Genomic DNA, 11,347 nt, shown 5'->3' with positions numbered 1-11,347 from the left:
GGACTGCAGAGGCGAGGAGAGCACAAGAGAGAATGGACAGGCTGTTTTCTCCTCTTGAAAGAATCATTGAGAAATATATAGCCTATATATATTCTTGTTTAACTTTTTTTCACTTATATTTTTTAAAAGGAAAAAAAAATTATGCAACTTTAAATGTGTAAATACAAGAGAATTCTTTGCTCGGGACATTGTTTATTTTTGTAATGACAGTCATAATTTCTACATGAAACAAATTCTTCTATAACTTTTTCCCCCCAACTATTTACAACATATTTTAAACATATCAAAATCAACATAAACATTTAAATTACAGTACATAAAATAAGAAAAAATGATGTAGACTTTTATTCAGCTGAGTGGGAGACCCTGGTTTGTTGCTGGACCGGGATGGGCTCCACAATAGAGACCCTGGTAAGGCCTCCTGCTGGTGGGACATCATCTGGGATGCTCTCCAGAGTGTTTGACTGCATATTTACACTATCCACGTCTACCAACAGGTTTGCAGGGCTGACTCATGGAATAAATATTGAGATACTTTATTACACTGAAGTACTTTAAATAAGCACTAATACCGCTTTGGGGAAAAACTACTAGTCATATATTTCAAACCTTAGTTAAGCAAACTTATCTTGCATACTCTAATGTACTTAAGGTATCAAGAGTAAAAGTAAAGGAATTCTGGAGGAAAAAAAACCTTGTCAGGGTTTTTATGATGGTTCTGCTTTTATATTACTGCATATGTTGCATTTTACTTCTGAATATTTTCAAGGTTGATACATTTAAACTATATACTTTTGTGTAGTTTATTGTAAAACAATGCATCATATTGTAAAATAATTTTGTAGTGTTGCTGTCCTTTGTGGGAAAATCACTTCGAGTATTAACGAAGTAGTTTCTTACATACCACCAGTGCCGGCCCGAGCCTTTTGGGGGCCCTAAGCAGAATTTGATTTGGGGGCCCCCTCCCACCACGCAGAGTCACCTGTGCTTGACGATTATTGACAATGTCACGCTATAATGTTACATTATAAATTAATACAATGAGGCTATGTATTAATACAAAATAAATACTTCATAAAAAATAGATAGGCCTACTTAAAGTTTTAACTTTTTCTTTAATCTTTTACTAACTCTTGGAAACTTCTGAAAACAAACTGTCACAAAACATATAAAAAAATTTATTTGCAAAATATCCTCCAACGTTTTGCAACACTTTGCAGTTTGAATGATGTCTTGTATGAACATGACGGAGTATGTTTTTATGTTTCCACTGTTCGATCGCGCCCGCGACTCACACACACACACACACACACACACACACACACACACACACACACACAACATATTCCAGCTTTGTAATCTTCCACTGTGATGTTTCCAAGCACATTTTTGCGAGTGTGAAGAGGATTATTTTTTCCGTCGATATTGGAATGTAAGTGAAGTACAAAGCCTCTGATAAAGAATAGTTTACCATCCAAATCCATCGCGAATGTTGAAACATTTTGATTCTAATGAGAGAGATACGTGAGCCCAACGCCGCGTACTTTCACTTTCGCTTTAAATTATTTCGTTTTGGCTTGTTTATAGTTATTTTTTTTATTCTTGTTCTGTTCTGAATATCATTACATTTAAAGGATAAATCATTGATCAAATCAAATTTTTGTGACATGGCTTAACATTACCGTGACTTTGCGCACAAATTGTCTATGCACGCCACGCGAGGTTATGCACATGACTCAAACACTGGCAGACACAGCAGCAGTTGTAGGCAGGTATATTGATCATGAAATCAGAATTTTCTTGTCGTGAATTATTAATCCTTTCATTCATTTATGTCACTTGTTTAAGTTAATTAATATGTAAAAAAAAAAAAAAAACTCGATTGGGGGCCCCCTGGTGGCGAGGGGGCCCCAAGCAGCCGCTTAGTTCGCTTATGCCTCGGGCCGGCCCTGCATACCACCACTGGTTATTTTGAAAATTAAACTAACAAAATGTAGGCCTATTGTCACAATATTAACAAATTGTTGCTAACTACAGCACCGTCCCATTTCAAAGAGCGCATCTGAAGCGCTCGGACCGGTCTAGCGGCGGAGGATTGTTCTTGTCGCCTAGCAACAGTGACTGACAGCTGCCGATGACGAGTGGGAGTAACATTCGCACTGGACTTTTTATATTCAACTGAGTTTTATATTCAAATAGGGTTGAAAACCTGTGTAAATATATTTACCATGGTCCATTTATGTGCATAAAAAGAATACACTAGCCTACAAAATCGCATCAAGGTAAGATATAAATGAACATTTGAATCTTCGGCTAAGCCGAAAGTAGGCCTACATGACCTGGTCCTCCAGTAAAATATAAAACATAAAAATGACAATAGCCAATTCTGGCTCCATAGCTGTTTACTTAATTATATCAAATGAATTGTCAGGATGGCAGCATACTCTCGCACCGTTGCTTGGCGCCTGGAGCGGTAATCGGGAACACCTGGCTGCACAATTAGGAAATCCTACGAAGGCTACATGGTGTGTCGTTCGGAGGACGCATAGGCTGCATCGTTTGAAGTCCGCAGCCTTCGAAGGATGCAGTCTTCACATTGGGACACAGCTAAAGACAGGTATGCAGGCCGTCACACACAAAGCGTGCGTACATGAAAAAAAAAAAAAAAGACACACACACACACACACACACTAAAAAAAACAACTATTTATATGTTAAGCTGTATTTGTCTCTTCAACCCTGTTACCCTAGTCTCAACCCTGTCACACCTACATTTCCCTTTCAAGAGGTTTTTAAAAAGCAGTGCAGCTGCACAGCAGACACCTAGCTGAGCACCTAGAGCGGTCATTGGCTGTGCTGCAACAACTTCACGAACCTATGGCGAGGCAGCTCATGCACGAAAACCAATCAGGCCGCTTCGCGCCCTGGCATGTCATAGCCCGCCAGAATGGGCATGGCTTATAGCTATATAAGGCCCCATTTTCGCCATAAAAACAGATTTAATCTCTTCAGCAAGTCTCCACTTCGCTGACTTCCGTATTAGAAACCTTCTTCGCCGCCTCGAACAAGCACCTGCAAAGCAGTCTGAGGATGCCGGCTCCTGTTTCAACTCGACGCCACCTTCAGCCCGCTGTTCTGCCGTGCCATTTGGCGCGCTGTATCCTTTTACATGTGTTGGAGAATTTCCTTTGCCTCATATAAAAGTCTGTATTGCTGTGTCTCAGTCAGAAACCAGGTTAAATCAGGATAAATCAGGTTAAATCAGGTCAAAGGGTCTGTGAGGATGGAAAAGTACCTAACTAGCTCAGAGAGAAGATGTGTATAGTTAGTTGATAAGATGGTACTAAAAATTAGGGATGTCCCGATCCGATCACGTGATCGGAAATAGGGCCCGATCACGTGTTTTCAGACTCGATCGGAATCGGACGTTACCTCCCGATCAGGACTCGGATATATATGTATATATATTCTCATTATTTTTTAACACATCTATAGTTATGCGGTGGCACAGAGTTACGCCGGTTTCACACTGCACGCGAGCAGAGCGTAAGCAGCGCAGGAGCAGTGCGTATGGTTAGTGGGAGCAGGACACGCGCGTTTTGCTTTCACACTGGCAGCGTTTGTCACGCGCGGCTGAACCGCGGCGTGTGTACAGACAGAGTACTCTATAATGGATAAGTTGGCATTGCTTTCTTTCGTTTTCAAATACATTTAAGAGAAAAGACTTGTCAAGAAGCTTATTTTATTCATAATTTCATTTATATAACTTATCATCTTTGTTTTTATTGTTCTGGCAACAAGTTTGTTTTTGGACATTTGTTTTCTTTTTAAATTGCTGCCTGTTGGTCATTTGATTGACTGTTTAAAACACAATAGATATCATCAATGCACTTTTTGGATAAAAATGCGGTGTATTTTGGCCATGATCAATGCATTGTCACTTTAATTCAGCGTAAGCGGCGCAGCAAAAATAGACTCGGCGCCGAAACGATCGCGGCACTGCTGCTCTGCTCTGCTACGCACTGCCGCGCCGCTTCTGCGTGCGGTGTGAACGCTCTAATCTGTTACGGTGCGTGTCCACTACAGCGGCAAAACTCCGCTCAGTGCCGCTGGCAACGCTGTAACGTCTCCGCTTTGGGGTGTGTCTGTTGCTGTTGTGTTTAATCTAAGTTTTTTTCAACACACGGACAGTATAATCACCAGCAATGCACGCGATTACATTTAGAAATAGATAAGCTTTGTTTCCAAATGCACCAAGCAAAGATATCCTTTCAATTTTATAAACTTTTATAAATCCAATCAATATAATCACAATGAACACGTCAAAAATAAAATCTTTAACATATATAACAACTGCAAAGCGTCTAATTTGTAAACAAAATGATTTATGCACTAAATCCAGCATAAACTCCGGCACAATTTGCATATTTTTATACAGACGTCTCATCCCGAACCTCACCCCTCATTTACACTGCACACATCTGCGGCGCATTACGTCTGCGACAAGGTTTTATTCCGTCCTCCACGCGGTGCCAACTCACACCAGGAGCATTTCAGAAGCGGAGCGACTGGATGCGCGAGACCACGTGATTTGCCTGTCCGACGTGGTTTTTCTTGATTTTTGGGTTTCTACCATACAGTCTATGGTTTCTACCAAGGATATTGGTGTGTGATACGTTTGGGAGTTTGCACAGGGTGTTTATTTTGAATTTGACAATGTTTTTTTTACTTTTATTTTGTATTCCCGGTGCGACTTGGACGCGCGTCCGTCAAAAATAGACTAGGCGCCTATATTTAGCGAAGCGGCACGGAGAGCCGCTTCTGGGAAGCTTCTGAAACGCGCCGCGTTGCGGCCGGTGTAAACACAAGCATTGACTAGAATGGGCGCGATCAGCTCCGGTAGCCGTGTCGCAGCCGTAATGCGCCGCACACGTGTGCAGTGTAAATGAGGGGTTACAGCAATTGGCTGCCGACCGCGTTTTTCGCTTGATATTTACATAACCCCTCATTTACACTGAACACGTCTGCGGCGCTTCGCTAAATATAGGCGCCAGGTCTATTTTTGACGGACGCACGTCCAAGTCGCACCGGGAATACAAAATAAAGTAAAAAAAACATTGTCAAATTCAAAATAAACACCCTGTGCAAACTCCCAAACGTATTACACACCAATATCCTTGGTAGAAACCATAGACTGTATGGTAGAAACTCAAAAATCAAGAAAAACCACGTCGGACAGGCAAATCACGTGGTCTTGCGCATCCAGTCGCTCCGCTTCTGAAATGCTCCTGGTGTGAGTTGGCACCGCGTGGAGGACGGAATAAAACCTTGTCGCAGACGTAATGCACCGCACACGTGTGCTGTGTAAATGAGGGGTAAAGTCGAGAACTGCCCAACCTTTTGACGCTCTCGGTCGCTCTCAACGCTTTCTCCGGTCCGCTGGCAATCCCAAAATGCACTGGGCGAGCGTGAAGCTCAACTTCCATAGGAATGAATTGAAAACCCTCGCTCCGCTCCGCTCGCTCTGCGCCAGTGGACACGCACCGTTAACATGGGCGCCGAAAAAAATACGCGCTGCACGCTCTGCTAACGCATGCAGTGTAAAACCGGCGAGTGCAGTTCCTAAAAGCACATTACTGGCTTTGCAAACACTGTGGCACTTTTATATTTTATTTGTTTACATTCCTGCCGGGTATTTTAAGTTGAGGTGCTATTTGTTTAAATATATTAGACTTTTTTTTTATATTTACTGTTGCACTAAAGTCCAAAAGTGAAGAATTTATGTTATTTATTACTTGATTGTTCAAGCTACCTCACAGAAGTGCTCTGTTTGTTAACAGAGTTGTTGAATGTTAAAATAAGGTGAATTAAATAAAAAATAAGGAACATCCTGGATCTGTTTTTTAGCTCTTCTTTATTCTTTTTTTTATGTATTATAGAAGTATCGGATCGGGACTCGGTATCGGCAGATACTCAAAATCAAATGACTCGGACTCGGACTCGAGGGCAAAAAAACCTGATCGGGACATCCCTACTAAAAATGTTAATTAAAAATGATGGATTGCACTAGAACACTGCAGGTGCAGAGAATCATGTTACCTGAGATAAAAAAAAAAAAAAAGATTTAAAAAAGATTTTTCCACCTATTAAAAGATGTATCCGGGAAAGATGATTCTAACGGTAGCGAGATCTCGAGGCGGAGCAAAAAGAGAAAGATAGCTGATTGGCTACCTAGTGATAAGAAACTGTATAAGACCTGAAGTTCGACCATTGCAAGTCAGATGAACAGCTGCATCTCACTTTGTTGCCTGGTACACAGCTCGGAACTTGCCCCCCTTATTATGTGGAGTACAGAAAATTCTCTCCTTTTTACAAGAGCTCTTTAAACGCGGGGCGTTCCCCGTCCACGCTCAAAGTCAAGTCAAGTCAAGTCAAGTTTATTTGTATAGCGCTTTTCACAATACAGATTGTATCAAAGCAGCTTCACAGTATTAAATTAAAATAATACAACAAAGTTTGTTTCAAGAGGAATTTATTGATTGTTAAAATAAAATTAAATATCCCCAAAATATCCCCAACTGAGCAAGCCAAAGGCAACAGTATATAGAGACATAGCGTATTAGGCCATGCCCACACCCGGGGGGAAAACAATCCAACCGTCTCCATTTTTTTTGCATTGCGAGAGGCTGCCTCCTTGTCATTTCTTGCTTCTAACAGAAGACAGAAAAATGCCTAAAAGCTGCTGTGTGACAAGGTGTACAGCAAACAAGCTAAAAAACCCAGAAATACGTTTTTATTAGCTCTCGACCCCAAAAAACGAGTGTTTAGGACATAAAAGTGGATACAGGCAGTTGAGACAGAGCGGCACGTGTCTCGTTACTTTGAGAACTAACGTACACCCGCTGGAGGAAACCGTAATCGACAACACAGGATACTGTAGTTTATCTTACAGAAATATAATATATAAAACTGACATTTGGATATTTGATTCACCAGTGACCAAATGTTTAACTTACTGCACATGTAGTGTATTTTTAGTGCATACTGAGTGTCAGGATCCCACAATTTACCCATTCGTTCCAGCCTGTATCCACTTTTTTGTCTTCAAACGCTCGTTTTTTGGGGTCGACAGCTTATGAAAACTTATTTCTGGGTTTCTTAGCTTGTTTGCTGTACACCTTGTCACATAGCAGCTTTTAGGCATTTTTCTGTCTTTTGTTAGAAGCAAGAAATGACAAGGAGGCAGCCTCTCGCAATGCAAAGTCAATTGATCTTGACCGTTCACAGACCGTTGGACTGTTTTCCCGCGTGGCGCTCTGTCTCTATAGCGGCAATAGCAGCATTTCACGCTCATGTGGCTGGGCAATCAGTGGGAAGAAGGGACCTATTCGTGCACTTCCTCAAAGGGGCCAGAAGGCTAAACCCACCTCGACCCCCCTCCGTGCCTGTCTGGGACCTCTCCATGGTCCTGGAGGCCATGAAAGGAGCCTCATCTGAGCCACTTCAGCTCGCTGACCTGAAGCCTCTTTCACTCAAAACTGCTCTCTTGCTGGCGCTAGCGTCAGTCAAGTGAGTATGTGATTTGCAAGCGCTTTCAGTAAGTGCTTCCTGCCTTGAATTCGGGCCTAACGACTCCAGAGTTCCTAAAGTGCTCTCCACAGGAGTACAGGTCATTTCACTGCCAGCTCTTCCCTCGTCAGAGGATGAAAGAGATGCGAATTTGCTCTGCCCTGTCAGGGCCATTAGAGTTTATTTAGAGCGTTCTGCCCCGTTCAGTCAGTCAGAACAGCTCTTCGTATGTTTTGGCGGCCACTCCAAAGGACTCTCAGTCAGAAAGCAGAGATTATCATGCTGGATAGTGGACGCTATCTCGCTGACTTATGAGTCTAAGGGCCTCCAGTGTCCCATAAGCGTCCGAGCTCATTCCACAAGAGGTATGGTCTCATCTTGGGCATGGTCGAGTGGAATACCAATTGAAGATTGAAAGCCGGCTGGGCCTCCTCGTGATATTATAACATGGAAGTTCCCGCTTTGCATGCAAAGATTCTTTCAATATAATAAGTGTTAAGCACATAACTATAAGGCCAATGCATATATCTGGTCCTAGTTTATACATATTAAAACGAACCGGCTTCGTGGAATGACCAAATCGTACTGGTTTCGTGGAATGACTCCTTTAGTATACAATCTGTTTAACAGCCCTGTCTAATACGTTATTAGATAGAACTGTTATACAAAGAAAGTAGACAGTATATGAAAAGTCTTAGCATTTGCTGTGTGGTTGATATCCAGTGGCGCTAGCTGAGCAGGAATATGTAATCATGTTTCACTTGGTCTCCTCAAAGTTGCGTTAGATTTCCTCCTTAGTTATAAGGTCGAGAGGTCGATTTATCACTTTTTTCCATGTTCAAAGAGTTAGTTAGTGTTGTAAATATATAGGCTATAAACTGTGGCTGCATCCGAAGACTTGTTGCCTCCCTGCCCTTTCAGACTATGACTTAGCAGACGGTGTTTACGCATAAAGATACCTTACCAACTGATTTCAGACAGACTTCTGAGGCAGTGTAACGATTTGGCAATTGATGACAAAACAGAGAGAGCTTTGGTGACAAAAAAAAAGAATATTTAATTACTACAATACAAACTTATCACTAGAAATGTCATCACTTTACACACAAACTGACCTTCGACCTCAAATTTCAAATGCCATCTTTATTTTTCAGGGATTGGAATGCACAGAATTGTGGGATTTGTCGAGGGAACCAGTGTGATGCTAACTGGACTCATCTCTTCACCACACTGGTTGGCCTACAAGGTGACGTCATACCTTCACCACTCTGTAGCGCTGGTTTTGATCCTAATCTGAAGTAGGAGCTAAATTAGTTCCTCCAAAAGGAGTTCCTAGAACTAAAGTCTTTAACAGTTATTGAGGTGTGAACACACCAAAAACTGGGTACTTCCGCCAATAGTTCTAGGAGCTGTGAAAAGGTTTCTGGTGCAAAAGCCCCTATTAGTACCTTTTGAAAAGGTACCACCTCAGTGACCTCATTTCCAGAAAAGATGGGATATTTGTGAAATGCAGTAAAATCAAGAATATGTGATTTTTATTAATTCTCTTGAACCTTTATTTACAGTTTTTTCTGAATGCTGAAGCGCTAATCGTGATTCTTGTAGCACAATTTCTAAAACTATTAATACGTATAGCAAAACCACTCACTGAGTTTGCAAAACTAAAAGCACAAACACTGCTTTGCACTCAGTTTGCAATTTTGTAACACACACTTTGCAAAACTGTAGGCACAATTCACTGCACAACACTCTTTTTGCAGAACTTTAAACACAACTCACTGCTTACACTCAATTACCAAATTTCCAACACACTCCTAGCAAAATTATACACATGTATGGCTATCATTAACACTATTTTGCCAACTGTCTGGCACACTTTCACATGTGAAAACTGTTTTAGATAATTAGTTCACTTTGCAATCAGCCTAAGCACTATAAATAAGCCACAGGTAAGCTGTCTGTGTGGAGTACAATGGAAGGAGCAGTAAGAGTGAGAAGAGTGAGAATCAGAGGAGGCCGAGGAGGCCGAGGGAGAGGACGTGGAGGTGAAGGTGAAGAAGTTGGAGGAAGAGGACGTGGAGGTGAAAAAGTTGGAGGAAGAGGACGTGGAGGTGAAGACGTGGAGGTGAAAAAGTTGGAGGAAGAGGACGTGGAGGTGAAGAAGTTGGAGGAAGAGGACGTGGAGTTGAAGAAGCGAGAGGGTTAGAGGAAGAGGACAAGGAGGAGCAAGAAGAGGACGAGGAGGCCGAGGGAGAGGACGTGGAGGTGAAGAAGCGAGAGGGTTAGAGGAAGTTAGAGGAAGAGGACAAGGAGGAGCAAGAAGAGGACGAGGAGGGGAAAGAGGAAGGGTAAGAAGAGTAAGAAATAGAATAACTGATGACATCAGAGCTACAATAGTGGACCATGTCATCAACCATGGGATGACCCTGAGGGAAGCTGGCCAACGGGTTCAGCCTAATTTGAGCCGCTACACTGTGGCAAGCATCATTAGGACATTTCGAAATGAGAATCGGTAAGTACTTTGTAGCACTGCCATACTCTAATGAGAAACACAACAGTACCATACATGCAAAAATACTGAAATTGTTACTTTACAGAATTGCTAGACGTCCAGATGTTGGGGGCAGAGGAAGAATGTTCACTCCAGAGCAAGAGACCCATATAGTGAACATGGTGATTGCCAATAATGCAATAAGACTGCGCAAAATACAGCAGCGCATAATTGATAATGACACCATCTTTCAAAAATATACACAGTGTAAGCATTTCTGCACTAAGTCGTGTACTTGCGCGCCACAGAATAAGAATGAAGCAAATTTACAGAGTTCCTTTCGAAAGAAACACAGAACGTGTAAAGCAACTGCGATATGACTATGTGCAGGTAAGCTATAGTGTCATTGGTTCTGAATTTGGAAGTGCATACTGTAGTGCTGTGCATGGGCCTGATGTGTTGCATTTGTTTTGTCTTGTCCAGAGAGTGATGGAAATAGAAGCAGATGCCATGGGACATGAGCTACTTTTTGTAGATGAGGCCGGTTTTAACCTCAGTAAAACCAGGAGACGTGGCAGGGACATTATTGGACACCGTGCCATCATCAATGTCCCAGGACAACGTGGTGGTAACATAACCATGTGTGCAGCTATAAGCCAAAATGGTGTTGTTCACCATCATGCAACCATAGGCCCATACAACACTGCACACATTATTGCATTCCTGGACACCTTACATGACATGCTCACTGTTCAGAGACCAGAGCATACCCGATATGTCATCATATGGGACAATGTTAGTTTCCATAGGGCTGCTTTGGTCCGCAACTGGTTTACAGACCACCCATCCTTCATGGCACTCAACCTCCCTCCATACTCTCCATTCTTAAATCCCATCGAGGAGTTCTTCTCTGCCTGGCGCTGGAAAGTGTACGACCGTCATCCTCATCAACAGGTAGCCCTTTTACAGGCAATGGAGGAGGCATATGGAGATATTGACCAGGCATCATGTCAGGCCTGGATACGGCATTCAAGGAGATATTTTCCCCGGTACCTTGGACTGGAGGATATCGCATGCGATGTGGACGAAATTTTGTGGCCGGACCCAGAAAGACGGCATGATGTAGGCTGATTGTCTTTTTTTCTTTTCTTTTTTTTGTGAAATTACTATTTTGTGTTCTGACTTTGTCTTGGTTTTGATGAGTGTGAATAAACACCAATACTTGAAGTTTGGATCCTTGTATGTTTACATGACACTATGACAAAAGTATGACCTCAAATTGACATC

The 11,347-nt window shown here is 42.2% G+C and overlaps 1 long non-coding RNA gene across 1 annotated transcript in view; it reads left to right on the top strand.

The window, feature by feature from the left end:
- The window catches only part of LOC309476442, a 75,516-nt gene that overhangs the window by 43,139 nt on the left and 21,030 nt on the right, over positions 1–11,347 (top strand). The window lies entirely within an intron of this gene.

The sequence above is a fragment of the Leuciscus leuciscus genome, assembly GCF_965113295.1.
Source record: "Leuciscus leuciscus genome assembly, chromosome: 15".
Taxonomy (NCBI): Eukaryota; Metazoa; Chordata; class Actinopteri; order Cypriniformes; family Leuciscidae; genus Leuciscus; species Leuciscus leuciscus.
This window is presented reverse-complemented; position numbering and strand designations above follow the sequence as displayed.